The sequence below is a fragment of the Grampus griseus genome, assembly GCF_964374135.1.
Source record: "Grampus griseus genome assembly, chromosome: 17".
NCBI lineage: Eukaryota > Metazoa > Chordata > Mammalia > Artiodactyla > Delphinidae > Grampus > Grampus griseus.
The window spans coordinates 14,396,566-14,416,598 of NC_139011.1; the positions used below are offsets into that span (position 1 = coordinate 14,396,566).

General features: G+C 40.3%; 1 protein-coding gene across 2 annotated transcripts in view; it reads right to left on the minus strand.

The window, feature by feature from the left end:
* Nucleotides 1–20,033, minus strand: part of NSMCE2 (NSE2 (MMS21) homolog, SMC5-SMC6 complex SUMO ligase) — a 224,180-nt gene that overhangs the window by 146,654 nt on the left and 57,493 nt on the right. The gene's annotated exons all lie outside the window — the stretch shown is intronic.

Below are 20,033 nucleotides of genomic sequence, written 5' to 3' on the forward strand. Positions count from 1 at the left end.
CATTTCATTCAAATAAAAGTACAATGAGGTAGAAAACAGAATTCCCCCCAACAGAGAACCAGAAACGCTGGGACTTGTTCCAGAACAGACTGCTAGTGAACAGCAGAGGGAATCATTCATCCCATCCCATAGTTTCTTTTCTTAAGCTATGCCTTCAATTGCCCTGCTAGCTTGCTGCGTCCAGACAACTGCTGCGGAAAAATTTCACACCAGTGCAACTGTGTCCTCCACCTTCACCAGAACTTGACCATGATGGCTCCTTCCTTTTACTTAGGTCTGTTCAGTCCCCTCTCCTTCCTCCCGAGGGCTCATTCCATCCTTCATTCTCTTCAGCACTCCTCTTCTCTGGCCCCTGGTCCCAGCAGGTGAGTGTGGCTCCTACTTCACAAAACAGGTAAGATTTCAACCTTAAACTTCCACCACCTGCTGCCACAAGGAAAAAGTGCCCCTATTCTGTTCAAGGCTAAACTCTCAATCTTTATTCTTTTTTACCCCTCACAATATTTTATTATAAATTTTTCAAACAGGCAAAAACGTGGAAAGAATTGTGCTTTACCATTCAAAGTCAAAAGACGATCTGCAAGCCCTCTGCTTCGATTAGTTTTTGTCATGGAGGAAAGAATTAGATAATCTTCTTTTGTTCAATTGCTATGCATTTTAATTAGCTGAATCGAAAATGAAAATTAAGCACGAAACCAAAATGCCTAAATCCATATTTAAAGTACAGAGTGTAGGAACTGTCTACTCATTGTACTGATGAAACTCAACCAGTGCTGGATCCACCATCAAAGAGAGGTGTGAAAAAACATGGAGAGGCCTTAATGACAAGTTATACGTAATTAAAAATCTAAACCAAGTCCTGTAAGCCTAAAAAACCAATGAAGCTCAGTTTGGCTAGAGAAGGTAGAAAGACAATTTAATAATGCCTTATATCTCAAGAATAAGAGCTATTATACGTGGTGACTGGCTATCCTCTGCCTCTACACTGGACAGAACAAGTTCAAGATAGCAGCATGAAGAGGTCAGAGTAGATAGATACAGAAAATAAATTATGAGTTTTTAGAAAAGAATTATGGGCTCTCTTTCTGGATTTATAAAATAAAGTCAACTCACATCCACCTGAGATGTTAAGGGGGACATCACAGGCAGGCATACAGGTGAACCTTCTCAAGGTCTTCGATCAGTATGAAATTATTATTTAAGCTGCAATGGTCAGAGAAGATCTGATCTGAGCAGATTATCAACAAATGCAGATGTTCTCTTCCAACAAAGTCTCTAACCCACTCAGCATACTTCATTTCCTTCGTTCAACTACACCACAGCTGAGGAGCTGGGCAGAAGAGTGCAGGGTTGAGGGATGGAGAGGGTAGGCATTTTGAGGTTGACAACACAGCAACCTGAAGTATGACTAGGAAAACCTGAACACACCAAATTTAGTGATTCAGAGTACTTTCTCCCCCCACAGCAGAACCTCGAGAGAACTGCTCTAAAGTACATAAAATTCACTGCGGCAAATATCTTCTCTGGAAACTTGATGCTGCAGCTGGCATAGCTATCCATTGCAAAGAGAACTTACTGTACTCTAGCTATCAAAATGAGAGCCTGGAAAATACTAAGCTCACTACCTGTTTAAATCAGTGCAATAAATGGGGATTAAACTATATTTTTAATGGTTTCCTGCTTCGTTTGTATCTTCAAGATAAATAGATACATAATCCCAAAAGGGGAAAGAAAAAAGCCATTCTTTGAGTAGTTAGTTGATCATAAGTGTTACCTAGCCTGGAAAAGGTAAGGATGGCCCTCTTCTCCTAGGACAAATGTAAAATACCTCAAAGAAATTTGAGATGGGAGGAGAGGATCTATTAGATCCTCAGTCCATCGCTTTCCTACGGATAAAGTTCCTAGCTACAAGACACAAAACCTCAGTTTTAAGTCACTGGGTGTATTAGTTTGGTAGGGCTGTCATAACAAAGTACCACAGACCAGGTGACTTAGACAACAGAAATTTATTTTCTCATAGTTCTGGAGGCTAGAAATCTGAGACCAAGGTGACAGCAGGGTTGGCTTCTTCTGAGGTTTCTTTCCTTGGCTTGCAGATGGCCAGCTTCTCCCTGTGACACGGTCTTCCCTCTGTATCCAAATATTCTCTTCTTAAAAGGACCAGTCATTGGATTAAAATGAGACACCCCCATGACCTCATTTTAACTTTCATTATCTCTTTAAAGACCCTATGTCCAAACACATCCTGAGATATTAAGGGTTAGGACTTCAACATAATGAATGTTGGCGGAACACAGTTCAGTTCATACACTGGGCTAAAGAATTTTGAAAACAGAATTTTAAAAATAGCTTATAACATCTTATGGAAAAACCCAAATGAACTTTTTGGCCAACCCAACAGATTGTTAATCTTTACACCATTATAATTTTTAAATGATAGACACTACTGAGAAGTAAACTTATTGGACACCATACTTAGAGAAAGAATTTAATACTGCCCTGGGGAGAGAAAAGGTCATGTTTTTAAGTACTACCTACTTACCCAGTGAGTGCCCTCTCCATGCTAAGCTTTGTAGCTAAACAGGAGAGAGGACCAGAAAAGTTGGTTGGGAGTAGGGTGGTGAATAGCTTTGGGAGCCAGGCTATGCACATGAGGCCTGACCTGATAGGCAGCAGGGAAAGACACTAAAATATTCTAAGGAATAAAGTAATAATACAATGAGAAATTTCTTTCTTTCTTTTTTTTAATGACGGCTGTAGTTAAAGCATAGAGGATGCACTAAGATAGGAAGGGAGAAAGAAGTTATTGGACTATGTTAACTAATGGTAGAGGGGCAGGCAACTTGACCAAACTGTAACACTATTTTTGAAGCAGAATCGCTGAGTCATTTTGTGAGAGGAAGACAAGAAACTGATAATGACCTCAAGATTTTTAACATTTAATATGGGCAACTAATTAAATTTAAAATGAGAGCATGTGAAAAAAGAGAAGAGAAATGCAAAAGGACCTCTTAAGGAAAAAAAAAAAAAAGAGCAAAGAAGAAAACCAGGAGTAAGGCATGCCAAGAAGAAAGGAAAACAGAAAATTCCTTAAGAGACGCTTGTCCTTTGGAAAAAATGATGCAAGAGAGCTTAAGTAAGATAAGGGCTAAAAAAGAAACCACTGGATTTAATTACCAGGTACTTGGTACATTGCACTGGAACTATTTATCTGTTTCAACCTACTAGCTTGCAAAGCTTCTCTCGGGCAAGGATTATTTCACTGGTGCCCAGTGTACTATCTGTTGTACAGTAGGTGCTCAAATGACCTTGATGAACTAGTGAATTACAGGGACACCAAATTCTACTGTAGTGACATGAGAAGAGGGACTAACGGAGTTACGTGTGAGCAAGTGAACAAAGTCTGGCAGCAAAGGAAGGAGAAAGAGATGGGAAGCAGATCTTGGGAAAGAGACAGCAAAAGACACTTGTTTATTTGTACAGAGGTCAACAGTAGCTTGGAGTGAAGCTGACATGATGGAGGAGAAAGAACATGTACCTCAGGATCAGGCAGGTCTGGGTCCCTAAGCTGTGGATTTGGGGACAGTCCTTCTAGGCCTTGGGTTTCTCTCACTTCATTAGGAATCAGGAACACCCGTGTCAGTGCCATGGAGACTTAATTACACCATGTTTGTGTTTAACTCGGTACACAGTAGACATTAAATTTTCTTACTCTTTCCTTCCAACTTTAGCATAGAGTTTTCAACATGTTTGTGGACTGAGAAGCAGCCAGTGGGGAAACACAAATCAGAAACACTAAGAGAAAGCAAGTAACAGATTTCATTTGAGAAAATCCTTCAAGTACTAGGGCAAAAACTAGAGAGGGGAGAAGACCAGCTGCGAAAGCACAACAATAGTCTTTACCAGAGCTCATAAATGCCCACAAGGCTGGACACGCAAGGATCTGAGGAAACCCCCAAGAAGTGTAGGACAACAGGCAGTGGTGAGGACCATGTCAAAGTAGCCGGCAACAGCCCCAGGTGAGAGGAAGCCGCTGCACAGCTCCGGGTCACTGCTGCCACGTGAGAGAGCATGCCCAGGTTTTTAAAGAAAAGTTACAAATCTAGATTTCTGTGACACCTATTTTTTTTTTTTTTTTGGTCTCTAAAACAATGTATAGTCCAAACAATACATCAGCCTGAAGCCAGGAGTTTGAAACCTCTGTTTAGCGCAAACAAGATATTTTGGACATAAAAAGCAAAGTACTATTGTGATCCACAATCTTTGGAGGTTTAGTGCAATTCCCAGACTTCTACTTTAGGAATGAAATATGGTCCTTTCAAATAGGACAGAGAAGAATGGGAAGGATGGGTGTGGGGAAGAAAGGGGAAAGTAAGGATTCCATTCTGACATGCTAATCCCAAGTATTAATGAATAACTTGGGCTCTAGACTTGAGATTAAAAATTAGGCTCTTTGCTAACTGAATGACCTTAGAAAAGTTACTAAATGCATCTAACCTTAATTTCCTCACTTGTAGATAGAAAATAATGACAGTATTTCCCTCACAGTGTTGTGGAGAGGAAGAGATGGGATGAAACAATACAGCACTGATGAGCTATCTGTCACAGAGAACAGTCAATGAGGAGTAAGTGTTATTGTTGTGTTTATAATTATATATATCTCCAGGGTGGCTGGATATCCAGGCCCGCAGCTCTGTGGACTGACATGAACACCCACGTGGAGAAATCAGGGTATGGATTTTAATGGAAACCATGGAAATGAATGGGATTACCAAGGAGATGAAATAAACAGAAACAAAATAAAAGTAAAGAGAGAACTCTGGAGAATATCACATTTATGGGATAGCTAGAAGAGTCTAGAAAGAAAAAGTGTAAGAGTTAAGAAGACAACCAAAAGAAAGTGTCCCAAAAGTCTAGGACATTTCAAGATCTGCCAAATGCTGCACTGAAGTCAAGCTAAATAAGGATTGAGAAGTGTCCGTTGGACTCTATGATTGCCTCACTGAGGACTTTAGCAAGAGCCCAGATGCACACGCACAAAGTGCTGACTCCAAAATATGCAGATTTTTGTTGAATGAATTGTTTCAAAAACATGGAGCAGTGATAGGACAGAACACACAGATCGCCAAATGTTCCAGAGACTCTCCAACTAACTGCTCAGTTTGAGCTCAAAATCACTGTGAATGTTTAGCTGCATTTAACAGGAACCCAACACTCCTGTGACTGCAGTATTTCTCTGACGTCAGCAAAGGAAGGCAAATCACAGAGCTGACTGTAACAATGAAGTCAGACCTGTGGTGGCTCTGTCCCTATGAACAGAGGCTCAATGTTTTAGGAAAAGAAATAATGGTAGGAACTAATGGCAAACTTGGTCCTTACCCATACTGAAACTATGTTTTATTTTCAACATGCTTTAAAATAAAATTTTTAATAATTATATGATGATAATACACTTCATTTCTTTCAAACAATATTGTACACATATGCAATTACTCAAAGTGTATTATTTTATTGCCACAGGGCAAAGTCAAGGTCTCCTCCTCCAGTTATCATTATTGCCTGATAGCTATTATTTCACTGGGAGGGGAGATCACAGGAGCTAAGGATATTAAATGGGCTGAGTCATTCATACACTTTTGAATCATGTGAGAATCTAGTATAAAATTAGTCACTCTTGTAACTGAACCAAGACTCAGATGGATTTACTCTCTCCAGAACAGCCACTGTTAGATGTTTAGCTCCCAAAATAACATATACCTGATGATTTACATTTTGGAAATCACACAGCCTTTAGAAGTTTATTATAGGTACATAAAAGAGAGAAGCACTATGCTTTGTACGTTAAGTATTCCAAGTTCTAATTCATAGTCAGTCTGATCTAAGGCTATGGGACCTACTTTCATGGGAATCCAGAGAGAATTGCCTCAGCTGGTCCTAGAACATTCATTCAACAAATATTTAGAGCTCCAACTGGGTACCAGGCATTATGCTAAGCACTGAGACATTTATGGAGGTTGGCCCACACTTACGACACACCACCAACCCAACTGGTCATACACAGGGTAAATTTATATAGGCCAACACTGTCTCCATCTTTATATAGCAAAAAAACTTGGAAAAGTTTTCAATGAAAGACATGTCCAGGCTAAGAATCATTATGCTTTCACTGACTATAACCTAATTGCAATGGAGACACATTATATTTTCTACAGAGTTTACTACACTGCCTTTGCCCTGTTAAAAAAAAAAATACATATATCACACACGCTAATGATGACCAGCATGGATTATACCCTTCATCTCATGCCCGTTTCTGTTGTCAGTTGCACAATCTGCACTGAACTCTGTTGGACCCAGTTATTTGTAGTTGAGTGAGTTTCCTAGTGCCATTATATAGTTTGACTTCTGACAAAAACAGCAAAGAGGGAACACTTCCTCGTTGAACATTATGACACACTGAATGCACTTCTCAGTTTGCCAAGGTGTTGTAATACACCATTACTGGGCAGTGGCCAACCAGACATGGAAACATCTTTCCTCTTTCAAGCCTTTCAGAAAAAAATTGAAAACGAATAAACTTAAACCTGTGAGAAAGTGCCATTGGTCTAGTTCTAATGGACCAGTCCTATTGGAATAGACAGTTGTCTAACAGATGGCAGTTGAATGAGGCAACCTGCCATCTATGTGCATCTGTTACTAAACATTTATGCCGTTGAAAATTACTCCAATAATTTCTCATGGCACCAATCCCACTATAAGATTATGACCAACAGGAGTCGCATATTTATACAGTACAGTAACAGGATTCCCATATTGGGGAGGGTGGGCTGGGGGCAAAGGAACCAAACTTCTGATTTGTCTCTCTGGGCTTTGTTGCTGTTGTTGTTTGCTCTTTCTTTCTTTCTTTCTTTCCTTCTCTGGGCAGAATTCATAGAAATATGCATTATTTATTTATTTATTCATTTATTCATCCACTTTAATAAATATTTACCAAATGCCTACCACATGCAGGCATTGTGCTAGGCATTGGAGATTCAACAGTAAACAGCCTAACCTGGTCCCTGTTGGTCTCATGGGGTTTGGGGTATAGTGGAGTAAAACAGTACTATTCAAAGAGTCAAACAAATACACTATCACCAGCTGTGAGAAGTGCTGTGAAGGAAACGTATTAGATGGTAGGAGAGCATGTAACCACAGAAATATAGAGGACATCATTTCATAGGCAATCTTTTTAGGCACTGCTCTATTTAAACACAGGTCATGCTGAGGGGAGGGTGAGATGAGGATTTTTTATTGTTGTTATTAACAAGCACTTTGCAATTGCACAAAATCTTTCATCTGAGTGGTTCAAAGCCTTATATACCCAAGTGTCATTATCCCAATTTGACAGATGTGAGGAACGGGCAGCTCACAGGTTAAGCGTCTTGCCCAAGGTCATACTGAGTCAGTGACAGATGGCTGCAACTAATTCAAACCCCCTTTCTTTCTTTTTTTCCCTGGGGACTTGCACATTTGGGACCTGTCTAGAGTGGGGGGAGCGAGGGAGGGGGAGGGGCAGAGGACTGTTTGAAGAGAATGAAAGAATGAATAGGGGCAGTCAAGCTCTAAGCGGGGGCCCTGAATTAGCTAACTGATTTTACCACATTTCCTTACAAACAATAGTGCAGTCACAGGGGACTGGTTCCAGGAGACCCCACATATACCAAGATCTAAGGATGCTCAAGTCCCTTAGATAAAATGGTACAGCATGGTCGGTCCTCCCATTTTGCAGGTTTCCTTTCCGCAGATTTAACCAACTGCAGATGGAAATTTTGATCCACGGTTGATTGAATCCAGGTTGCGAAACCAGTGAATACAGAGAACCAACTGTGTATTTATTGAAAAAGATCTGTGTGTAAGTGGACTCTTGCATTTCCAACCCCTGCTGTTCAAAGGTCAACTGTACATTTCCTGAATGCTTACTATGACTGGCACCTGCTAAGCTTGACATCATCATCTCAGTTGATAATCCCAACACCCCTTGGAAGTTTGTTAGAAATTGTGTTAGAAACTCCCTTTCAACTTAACTTTGCTTTGCATGTGCCTCCAAGTACCAACTCAGAATGAACTTTTATACCTCATCTTAATTTTATGAAAACATACTTGACTTCAGGCAGATATCCTCAACCTTCAGTGGTCATTTGTTAGCTCTCACATGAAAAGATACTTATTCTGAAATTTGGAATTGCCTTTCCTGTCCACCAAGCCTCTGTCATCTACAGAATTACTCAATGCCTTATTTATCATTATGGTATCTCACTCAAGATTTGAGAATAAAAAGTACAGCAATGGGTTGATGCTAATAGGATATACTGGTCTCACCAAGTACCCCATTATCCAGAAAGATGATCTCCTAAAATGCTAAATCAACTACTGAAGATTCAGTTCCAGTGCTGCCTGGGAGACAGTGCCTCATGAGGTTAATGTCCCACAGGATGCCTGTAACCAGTGAATAATATGTGACATTGTTTCTCTGATAGTCAGAACACATGGACCTAGGAACCAAGGGATGAAAGTAGAATGAGTTGTAAATCTTCTCCCCCTCATCACACCTAATGACCAACTTGCATTTTTTCTCCCATGGCTGCAACTCGAGTTCTGCTGGTCTAATAGTCTTAGTACTCAAGAGAAGAATGATTTCACCAAGGGACTCAACAATGCCTTCACTGATTTGGAAACTTAAACAGCAACCTAGCAATTTTGAGCTTCTCATGACACTGACTAGACAGACAAAAAGTGAGGTTACAGAACTGGTTGGGGCACTGAATCTGAATTATCAAGGGTAAACAGGATTGCTGCTACAGAGTGAGGAAAAGGAGGTGTGCATCTGGAACCTGGACTGTCTCCTGGTTTTGCCATGTCTAGTGGTAAAAAATAATGAAAGTCCGTAACAACTCCATACAGGTAGAACCATCAAGAACACAGATATCCCAGGAATGAAAACCTAGGTGTTATAGCCAGATAAAAACCTACCTCATTCAGGAGTTGGTTGACGGTGAACATGAAATGGGTATTGGAGAAGGGAGTTAAAATGCCAACTATGGTTCAGGACCAATAGGAAAAGCTAAGTATCCCGTCATATTTCTTCCTTGGTCTGACATGTACATATTTATGTTTTTAACTAATTTCTCCCTTTCCTTTCCTCCTAACATTTTATAAAAAGTAAGCTGGTGGCTCACTAGTTACAGAGTACCATAATGGAACAGTATGGACATAAAGGAGTAAGTGTGGCCCAAATATCCTAGACTTGGAAACAGTAACTTAAGACGTTATATCTTTCCCCCTTTGGGGGGAAGACAGAGCATATTTTTCTCTTTTATGAGAGAGGGCTGCAATATGTTAGTAGGAAGCATTTTCTTGTTGCACGGTTTGCAAGATTAATAAGTCTGGAAGGAAATTGTATACAGAGGCGGAGCAGCCATACTGGTCTAGAATCTTTTGAACCTTTCCTCTGTTTGGGCAATTTCCCACCTTATGAGTGATAACCTCACTGGGGCAGGAACCAGAAATGCACTTTCTCAGCTTCCCTGAAACAAGAACACAGACATGTCAACTTGGCCCTTGGCCTGTGGGACTTCAGTTCTTGAGAATGACATGAAGGAGGTGCCTTGGAACCAGATTACCTAAGGATTTAACCTTTAAATCCCAGCTCTGCCTCATACAAGCTGTGAAATCTTGGCAACCTCTCAGAAACTTGACCTCCCCCTCTATAACTCTACCAGAGTCTTTGCATTTCACGAATGCTAAATGGATTAATGCACTTAAAGAATTTAGAGCTTTGAAACGCAAATACGGTAGCCACTAGCCACATGTGGTTATTCAAACCTAAATTAATTAAAATTAAATAAAATTTAGTTCCTCACACTGTCACATTCCAAGGGCTCAAAAGCCACACGTAGCTAGTGGCTACCTTTTCACAGTGCAGATATAGAACATTTCCATTACCGCAGAAAGTTCTACTGACAAGTGTTGACTTATAGAATACTTCCTGGCACTCAGTAAGCACTCAAATGATAATTGCTCCTATTATTAATAACTAGCATTGCTATCATTATTATTATTTTACATTACATCCCCAGAACTTATTTATCTTACACCTGAAAGTCTGAGCACTTCTGAGCACTTTCACCCAATCCCCCTCCTTCATCCCCTCCCCTCGCCTCTGGCAACCACACTATCATTATTATCACAATAGCAAGTTTAAGATACAGCTGAATTTAAAATCTAATGGATAACCAATTAAACGTGGTCTTCTAATAAGAATTAGCGGAGTATCAGTAGCAACAACTGCTCTCAATTTATAGTTTATTATGGGCAAGGTACTGAGCTAAGCACTCCACAGGGATATTTTATTTAATCTTCCCCAAACAAACAAACAAACAACCTGAGTGGTAAGAACATCCCTATGTTACAGATTGGGAAACTGAGGAAAGGAGTGGTGTAACTACAAGCACTGGAAATGCTCATCAGTATGGGATCTGGGACTCGCTGGATTGGCATGTCTGCGAAACTACTAAATCCATGACAACTTCTTCTTAGACTTCACTACAGAGTTACTGAGTGCCCACTAGGGGTCATGCACTGCGCTAGATGCTGGGAATACAGTGGTAAACAGAGACCAAGGCTCTGCCCTCACAGACTTTTAGTTCTAGTTGAGAAAAACAGTCAGAAAAGATATAATTAGCTGGATGGTAATAAGTGCTATCGAGAACAGTTAAACAGGGTGGGGTAGGTGAGTTCCTGTATGATGGATGGTTAGGGAAGGCTTCACTAAAAAGATGACACTGGAACAGAGACCTGAAGAAAATTAAAAAGGGCAGGGTGGAGTGGTAGGAGATGAGGTCAGAAGTGAAGATGAAGTAAGGGGGCCAGGCCAGGGAGGCCAACGTGGGGCCTTTAGCCTCTAGGCTAAGAGAGATGGGAAGGTTTTGAGCAGAGGAGTGAGAAGACCTGGTTTTCTTTTTTATAGGATCACTCTGGCTATTATGATGAGAATAGATTTTAGGGGAGGAAGGGCAGAAGCAGGAGACCAGTTAGAAGCAGACCAGTTAGTAGGCTACTGCATTCATCTAGGCAAAAGGAGACAACGGCCCACATTAGGGTAGCAAGACGTAGCAAGTAGCAAGAGGTGGTCAGATTCTAACTATATTTTGAAGGTAGAAACAATAGGCTTTATTGATGAACTGGATATGGGCTGTGACACATTAAGGAACTTAGGACAACTCTGGGTTTGGCCTCTCTAGATGAAATGGTACAGTTGCCATTTCCTGAGATGGGGAAGTCTGGAGGAACAGCTGGTTTGGGAAGGTTAAAAGTGAAATGCCTATGGGAATGAAATGAAGTGGGAATGAAAAGAAGACAGCTGTATATCTGAGACATGGTTTTGGAGAGACGATAGGGTTATAGTTACAAACGCTATGAAAAACGACTAAGTGTTTGGTGTTATGAGAGCACAAGATACATTTGGCGAACAGAGACCGGGTGATGTCAGGGAGGGCTGTTGAAAAAGAGCTAGACTAAGTTTATGAAGGGCAGGAAGGAGTTACCTATTTGAAAGTGAGAGAAGAGCACTCCCAGCAGAAAGAATAATGTGTACTAAGCCCAGAAGCAAGAGAACATGCCAAGAACTAGCATAAAAGAATGGTAAAAAATGAGGCTACCAAGTTAAGCAGGGTTACAGACCAGGTAAAGACGTCTGAATTTAATCCTGAAAGTAATAAGGAATAAGTGAAGAGGGCAGAGTTGTGAAAAAGGCAGGCAAAATAATCAGATTTCCAATTTAGAAACAGTTTTTGGGCTACTAGCTAGAAAACATACTAGAAGAAAGCAAAACTTCATGCAGCAAACTATTCATGGGAGAGTGGAGATTGTGAAAATGGGGATGAGGCAGGCAACCTCATTTGAGAATCAGTAAAATCTGGTGATGGAACGCGAGCTATGAGGAGCTAGGAGAAGGGAGGATAATAACCAGGTTTCTGATGTGGGCAACTGTGGGGGAGGATATCGCCATTTCCTCAGTTACAGAATCTCAGAAGAAAATCAAGGGGAAAACTCTCTGAGTTGCTGAATTTAAGAAGCACACTGAAGCGAGAGATCAAATAGATGATTGAATTCATGTGTGTGATTCTCAGACTCATGCTCTGGAATGGAAATAAGGATTTGGGACTCGGCAGCACAAAGACAGTAATTCAAGTTAAAAGCTCAAGAAGAGAGCGCAAAGAAGACAAAAGAGTCAAAGAACAGGTAGGAATACCAAGATTTTATGGCTGGAGAGGTGAAGCAGGGTCCACCGGCAGACTCTGGAGAAGTGGCCGGAAGCAAGAAGAAAAGTCAGGCGTGTGTTGTCATGAAAGTTAAGGGAACATAACAATTCGAACAGGAGGGAGTCCTCCATAATAGCAAAGTCAAATAAGGGAATGACTGAACAATGTCCTCTGGATTTTTCACCAGGTTTGTAACCTAGGGCCATTCCCTCAACTCATTCAGCCTCAGCTTCCTCATCTACACAAGACAAGAATGTTATGGTACCCACCGTTCCCAGCTGTTGTGAGGATACATGGTGATGCATACAAGGTACCTAGTACAGTGTTAAACACACTAGGCACTTAAAAGAAAAAAAAGCTCTATTCTCAGTGCACTACGTCTTATGTGATGTCAGACAGGCAGGGCAAGGTAACAAGGAGACAGGGGGTTGAAAGCTTGAAGCCACATGGAACCAATGGCCTCGGAGTGCACTGTGCATTTTGAAAAACAGGAACGGGGAGAAAAGAACTACAGTCTTTTTCCTTTTCTTCCTCTCCTCTCCCAATGTTTCCTTTCTCTGCACTAAATGCAGTTTATAAATGCAGAAATTCCTGAGAGCCTGTCAAAGGGACCTTTTAAGCATACCTTAGTATTTACACAAAGAACTGTGTTCAGTGTCGATATTTACCACAATCGTCATGAGTTTGTGACACAGACGTTATATTCTTAAGAAGCGTGGCTTAAACTCAGGAGCAGTCCCCAAATAAATAAACGAATAAATGCTCTGTAGAAACTAAATCTATCGATTAGTGATTTCAAAATTTCTTCCAACAGTTTTTGACACGATAAGCCAGGTAATGTTTATCAAATGAAATATTCTAAGTACATGATTAAGGAGACCTTTGGACAACCAAACTGACTTTCCGGTTAGTTTCGACACTGACAAAATGATAGTCAAGGAGAAGTTTCCCAGATGGCGTATACTTTACTGTCAAGGATTAAGGTTCTACCCTTTCTTGCTCTCACCTCCTCAAGGACATGGAACTGGGAAAACGGTCCCAATGTTTGCTTCTCTAATGGGAAAAACATGTGCTTTACAAAAATGAATTTCACTGATTTTTTTTTCATATCTAAACTATTCCCACCCTTCTAGCATAATTCCTTTCAAAACCTCTTTGCTTTAGGACTGACTTAGCAATTCTCTCAATGCAGCTCTCAATGCACAAAGCCTGTATTATATAGTCCCTCCCCTACCTGCTTATTTTCTGTTACATCCATCAAAATCAAGGCTCCTAAGGAAAGTCCTAACTACTGGGGATCTTGATTTTCTTATACTCATTTAGATAAACTTTTCCATTCAGCTCAGCAGTGGTTGGTGATACTGAAGCTTATTTTGCTTTAGAATCTGAACAATGAAAGAAGTATCTCTTGCTCCAGTCTGTGTGTGTGTGAGTGTGTGTGGAGGGGAGATGATAGGGGAAGGGATATACACACTTGGTGCTCTCTCTCCTGAAGAAAGCAAAAGACCTGGGAGGAGAACGGGGCAGCAGTGCTCCGTTTCGTGAAGCATTCGAGACCAGAAGACCAGCCTTTGGCACCTGGGCCATTGAGGAGTACCCAACCCATCACACGCTCACTGACGTGAGGACAAGAAGAACTTCTCTCTCACGTTCCATGTCTTTCCTGGGTCCTCCAGTAACTCTCTCCATGAACTAGAGGATCTGAATAACCAAAGGAACAAATTCACCATTTCTGTTGTAACCAAAGAGAAATGCTAATTGTTTTCTTCCCTCTGTTCTTGCCAAGTTTCCATCAGAAAACCCATTTAATGTGACTATAGGGCCTGAAAAAGAAAGAAGCAAAATATCTATTTTTGCTTATATCTATTTGCTTACATCTATTTTGCTTATAACTATCTATATCTAAATGTAAAAATATCTATTTTTACATTTTTTAAAAATCCATAAGTTATCTTCTAACATTCTGATAAACAGTAAGTTTGATTTCAAATCCCTTGTCTTTGTATCATACCACATATCCATAGCACAGAATGAGGGCAATCCAAGGATACAAGGCCGGATCCTTCTCTCAGTTATCACATCTCACCCGACACAGTAAAGACTGTGGAATTACTAATAATCCAGCGGTTTATTAATGCTCCTTATCCTTTATCTACTCCATTCATTCCCATCTAGCCACCTATCAAATTCTCTGATGTTGCCTTCTCTATAATTCATATGGCTTCCTTTCATTTGAAATTATTTCCCACTACTAAAGCTATCAAACTGATTTTCACCTTCCATTTTGTCACCTATGAGAAAAATTTCCTGAGTAAATGAAAATGAATTCTCTCCATCTTATCTAATCAAAAGCCACTGTACCACAAGAAAAAAATAAACAGGTGCTTCATAGTACATAGAGCACTTGTGAGAATAATTTATATAATTTGATTCTCACTGCCAGAGAGAGTAAATAATTTCCTTGAATGGAACACCGAATAGATAACAAAGCTAAAACTACAAGGTGGCCACCAAGTCTGAAGGCAGAGACAATACGATTTCATAGTGGGCTATAATATTATATCATTAAGCCATTTATTGCATATTCACCTATGTTTCCAGACTTGGTGGCCACCCTGTAAAACCCAGATCTTCTAGGCATAACCTGTTTTCCTTGATTCCCTGCACGTTACCCTGAAGCACTAAAGAAGGCAGCAGCCAAAGGGAAATACCATCTTTAAATTGGATGGTATTTAAAAATTTATAAACCAGGTTTCATAGTCTGTTCTCCAACTTAAATTCACAAACACATTGTGCACGGAGATTAAAAGAAGCAATTAATATTCTCTCAATGCCTACTATATAAAACCTCACTTCCTGTGAGGGCACGCGTAGTTAAGAACTTTACCTACAGTATCACACTTAATCCTCGCAGTAGTCCCGTGAGGTATCATTATCCTCTTTTTACAAATAAGGAAGCTGAATGTTCTAAGAGGACAGGTCACTAGCACAGTGTCACACAGCTAGGCAGTGGAGGAGCAAGGATGAAGCTACGTCTTCTGATTCCAGCTGCAGTATTATTTCCACTACCCCAGTGAAACATCCTTTACATGTTCCATGACATGCCACTTACTGACCATTTCACTGCTTTCTTCCACAGAGAGACTTCTTCCTCCCTGCTCCTAAAAACTAATCATCAGCAAATCTGTAGTCTAAGCTGGCAAGAAGAAAAAAGTTCCTCAGCAATGCCCGGCACATAGGAAGCACTAGAGAAATGTTAGCTAGGCTTACTATTATTATGGAAAGACTGACTATTCCATCTTTTAATATAACAGTTCCATATAACAATATTCTTTTCCTCAAGCAGTTCTTTAATATTAACAGAATCCCTCCCTATGCATGTCAAATCAGTGTGAAGAGTCTTTTTCACTGACTAAAATTTTACCTTTGGGAAATTTACAGTTAGATATGTATAAGATCATAAGCATATTTTATAACCAAGACTACACAAAAACACTTTCTCCCAACTAAAACTACAATTCAAAGTGAATTCAACGAACTACATCTTTTATATATATATATATATATATATATATATATATTTTTTTTTTTTTAAGATTTTGTTTTTCTTTGATGTGGACCATTTTTAAAGTCTTTATTGAATTTGCTGCAATATTGCTTCTGTTTTATGTTTTGGTTTTTTGGCCCTGAGTCATGTGGGATCTTAGCTCCCTGGCCAGGGTTTGAACCTGCACCCCCTGCATTGGAAGGCAAAGTCTTAACCACTGGACTGCCAGGGAAGTCCCACTACATCTGTCTTGAGGTATGGAGATGTCATGAAGAGAGGCTTGAATGACATATCAAAAAACCAAGATTCAATCTCACCTCTTAAGACTAAGCATGTGACCTGCGTATGACCCTTAACCTTCCTGAGGCTCAGAGTCCATCATCCACCTTACCTAACTTGGAAGGTTACTGTGATCATTAAAGAGGTCAGGGATCCCAGAAGGCTCCTCATCCCTTACCCAGGGCAAAGAAAGTTGGATTCAGATTCTTTTAGTCAAAGGGCCAGGGGACTGAAGTAGAGACCGATATTTCCAAATCTGGTTTAAGTAAACCATCAACAGCCTGTAGGCAAATATCAAGTAACTGGGGAAGCCAGAGGAGAAGTGAATTCATTATCATCCAATAGGCTAGGTCCTCCAGAACATCTGAAACACCAAATTGAAACCAATACCACAAACGGGCTTTGTTACAGTTTATAGAAATTGGATCACAATGAACTATTTATGATTATATCATTTTTTTAAAAATTGGCTAGCCTGGAAACCTAGCCACTGAATGTTATTTCTATGGGAAACTGTATTTCATGATTCAATTCAGAAATCCAAACACTGGGAATGTATCTTATTTCTTTCCAGTTCCAAGAGCTAACAGAGACTCCCTTCTGATCCTCTTTGGCATATTCAGGCAGTCTCTTTCACTCTTTGGGCCTGTGGCCATTCAGATATGAGATGTCAGATGGGGACAGTCAGGACATCATAACCATATACCACCTTTCACTTTTTTTGGGGGGGGCAGTATCACAACACATTCCTATTTATAATCTGATTTTATCTACAATTGCCCAGTGAGGTATGTAGGGCAAATAGCATTATTCCTCATTTTAGAAATGAGGAAGCTGAAGCACAGAAGTTTCTGCGACTTGTCCAAGGTCATAGCCTGGCAGAACAAGGATTAGAAGTCAGATCTTTATTTCCCAGCCCAACGCTCTTATCAATGAAACATCAACTGTTGAGAAAAGGGGGAAAGGAAGTGAAGGTGATTATGATTTACTGAGACTTTTTGTCTAATTTCGTCTGACATTGTGAATTTTCATTAATTTCCTTCTTCATTGTTGCCTGATGAGTTAGTCACTAAAACCATAAGATCAGAAAGTATAAATTGTTTTATATTATTTCCTCATTGTTACAGATAGATGTTCAAGTTTAAGTGTTTCATAATAAAGTGACTCAGAGACTAAGCAAGCCCAATCTACATTAGTCACTTGTTGAACTGTTACATGAGATTTCTGCAAAACTCTTGGGGCCAGGGGGCGGGCGGGGGGGGGGCAGAAATAAGCATTTACCAAAAGGATGACTAAATTAAGGACAAAAGGTGAGTGTAAAACTTACACATTTTTTCCTTCCGGTTTAAGCTGTGGCATGAGAAAATAAACATGAGGAAACAAAACACAAGTCACCTACTACCATTTATTCTGAATTTAGGAGGTTTAGAAGAGTTCACCAGTTTAAATCAGCATGTGGTGGACATTCTCGAGACAAGAGAAAGAAGTTAAAAGTTAACAGGACAGAACAATGAGCCTTTGCCTTTATATAGCACTTCTACCTCTCAAGTGCTTTCACATAGGTTATCTCATTTCTTAATCAAGAACTTGCTCTGTCATAGGTAGGTGCAGATATTACTAGGTCATTTTGCAAACGTGCTTAAGGTCAACACAGCTTTTCAGTAGATAGGTGTAGAAAAAAACACAATAATTAAACTGAACAGTAACACCAAACAATTTACTATTGTAATGGGATCATACACCCTTTACCTTACAAAGCCAAAACATTTTCATTCCACATTCTGGCAGAGCAATACCATTACTATTATAGAAAATGTGGCATGACATATTCTAATTTCATCTATATTATTTATAGGTGCTTTAAGTAATATGTTAAGTATTTCTTCTAAGAAAAAATTGAGCATATGATATTTTTGCTTAGGCTTTTTAAAACACTGTGTAACTATACCTCATGAGCCATATTTAATTTCTGATTTTGTAAGAGGGATGCTCTGAATACACCCAGCATTTAGTCCATTTAGAGCTCTGATTTAGCATTTCATGTGGTTTTACTGGCTTCTGTGTCATGGTAGGGGCTAAAATAAACCTCAGGGTGACAGAGAGTAACCTGATGGGTGGAGAGGGTTTGCTCCTCACTACCAGTAACATTCCAAGAATCACAAATAGATGAGACAACTGGAAGGCACTGAAGCATGTGAGACCCCTGCGTGTCAGCCAAGGAGAAAGTAAAAAGCAAGCAAGTCAGGACGTCTGGAAATCAGTCACGTGATGCAATCATATTAAACTATTCCTGGTTACTGTTTTAAATTTTAAGTAACAATGACTTGGTCTTTCTAAATATCATTTTCTTTTTTAATTAATTAATTAATTAATTTTGGGGGGGGCTGTGCTGGGTCTTCGTTGCTGTGCGTAGGCTTTCTCTAGTTGCAGCGAGTGGGGTCTATTCTTCGTTGTGCAGCATGCGGGCTCAGTAGTTGCAGCACGTGGGCTCAGTAGTTGCAGCACGTGGGCTCCGTAGCTGTGGCACGTGGGCTTTGTCGCTCCACAGCATGTGGGATCTTCCCAGACCAGGGATCGAACCCGTGTCCCCTGCATTGCCAGGTGGATTCTTAACCACTGGACGACCAGGGAAGTCCAAAATATCATTTTCTATTAGAAGATAATTGAATGATTATTTTAAGATGAAATAAAGGAGAGAAGAAATAAACTGATTTGGTGAGGACAGCACATAAGGATTTTCACTATTTTAAAGAATCCTATATTATGTAACACAAATTTCCCTTAAAAAAAAAAAAGAGGATGGGACTTCCCTGGTGGCACAGTGGTTAAGAATCCATCTGCCAATGCAAGGGACATGGGTTTGATCCCTGGTCCAGGAAAACCCCACATGCCGCGGAGCAGCTAAGCCCCTGCGCCACAACTACTGAGCCTGCGCTCTAGAGACCGCGAGCCACAACTACTGAAGCCCGCGCACCTAGAGCCCGTGCTCCGCAACAAGAGAAGCCACTGCAATGAGAAGCCTGCGCCCCGCAAGGAAGAGTAACTCCCGTTCGCCACAGCTAGAGAAAGCCTGCGCGCGCAGCAATGAAGACCCAGGGCAGCCAAAAATAAAAATAAATTAGGGGGAAAAAAACCCCAAAAAGAAATGAAATTTCAGAAAGTTCAAGTGGTTAAAAATATCAGGCTGGCCATGACACAAAAGAATGAAAGTCACTATTGCTAGAAGCTTGATGCTTTAAGGGAGAAACAGAATGAAAAGAAATCCTCACCATTCTCTCAATGACAGTTCACTGGGCACTGGCTCCACTTCAGAATGAAAGAGCTTTCCTTACCAGGACAACTGCAAACTCACACAGGGCTTGAAAAATTAAATTCATTTACAGTCTCTCCATTTATACACTTTCTTTTCTTTCATTTGTCAACGATTCATACAGATTACACAATTGAAACAGAGCTGACAACTTGCATATGATACATCAGAGGGGTAAATCCAACACATTTTTCTCTCCCAATATTTGTTCAAATGGGTGCTACTAATAAAAAAATATTATTTAAAGATGGAAATGTAAGTGAAGAAATATTTCTCTCTGTGCACTTGGGTATATATAATTATGCTATTTATTGAACTATCTTGCTTACATCTTTAAGTAATTTTTGTTTACTTTAGAAAACATCAAATGTTATTCGTGAATTACCAAAGTTTTCACTTAGTTGTCTGGTCTGTATCTCTAGTGTGGCTCCCCCTCCATTGCCATTAACTAGCATATTTTTTTTTTTTTTGCGGTACGCGGGCCTCTCCCTGTTGTGGCCTCTCCCATTGTGGAGCACAGGCTCCGGACGCGCAGGCTCAGCGGCCATGGCTCACGGGCCCAGCCGCTCCGTGGCATGTGGGATCTTCCCGGATC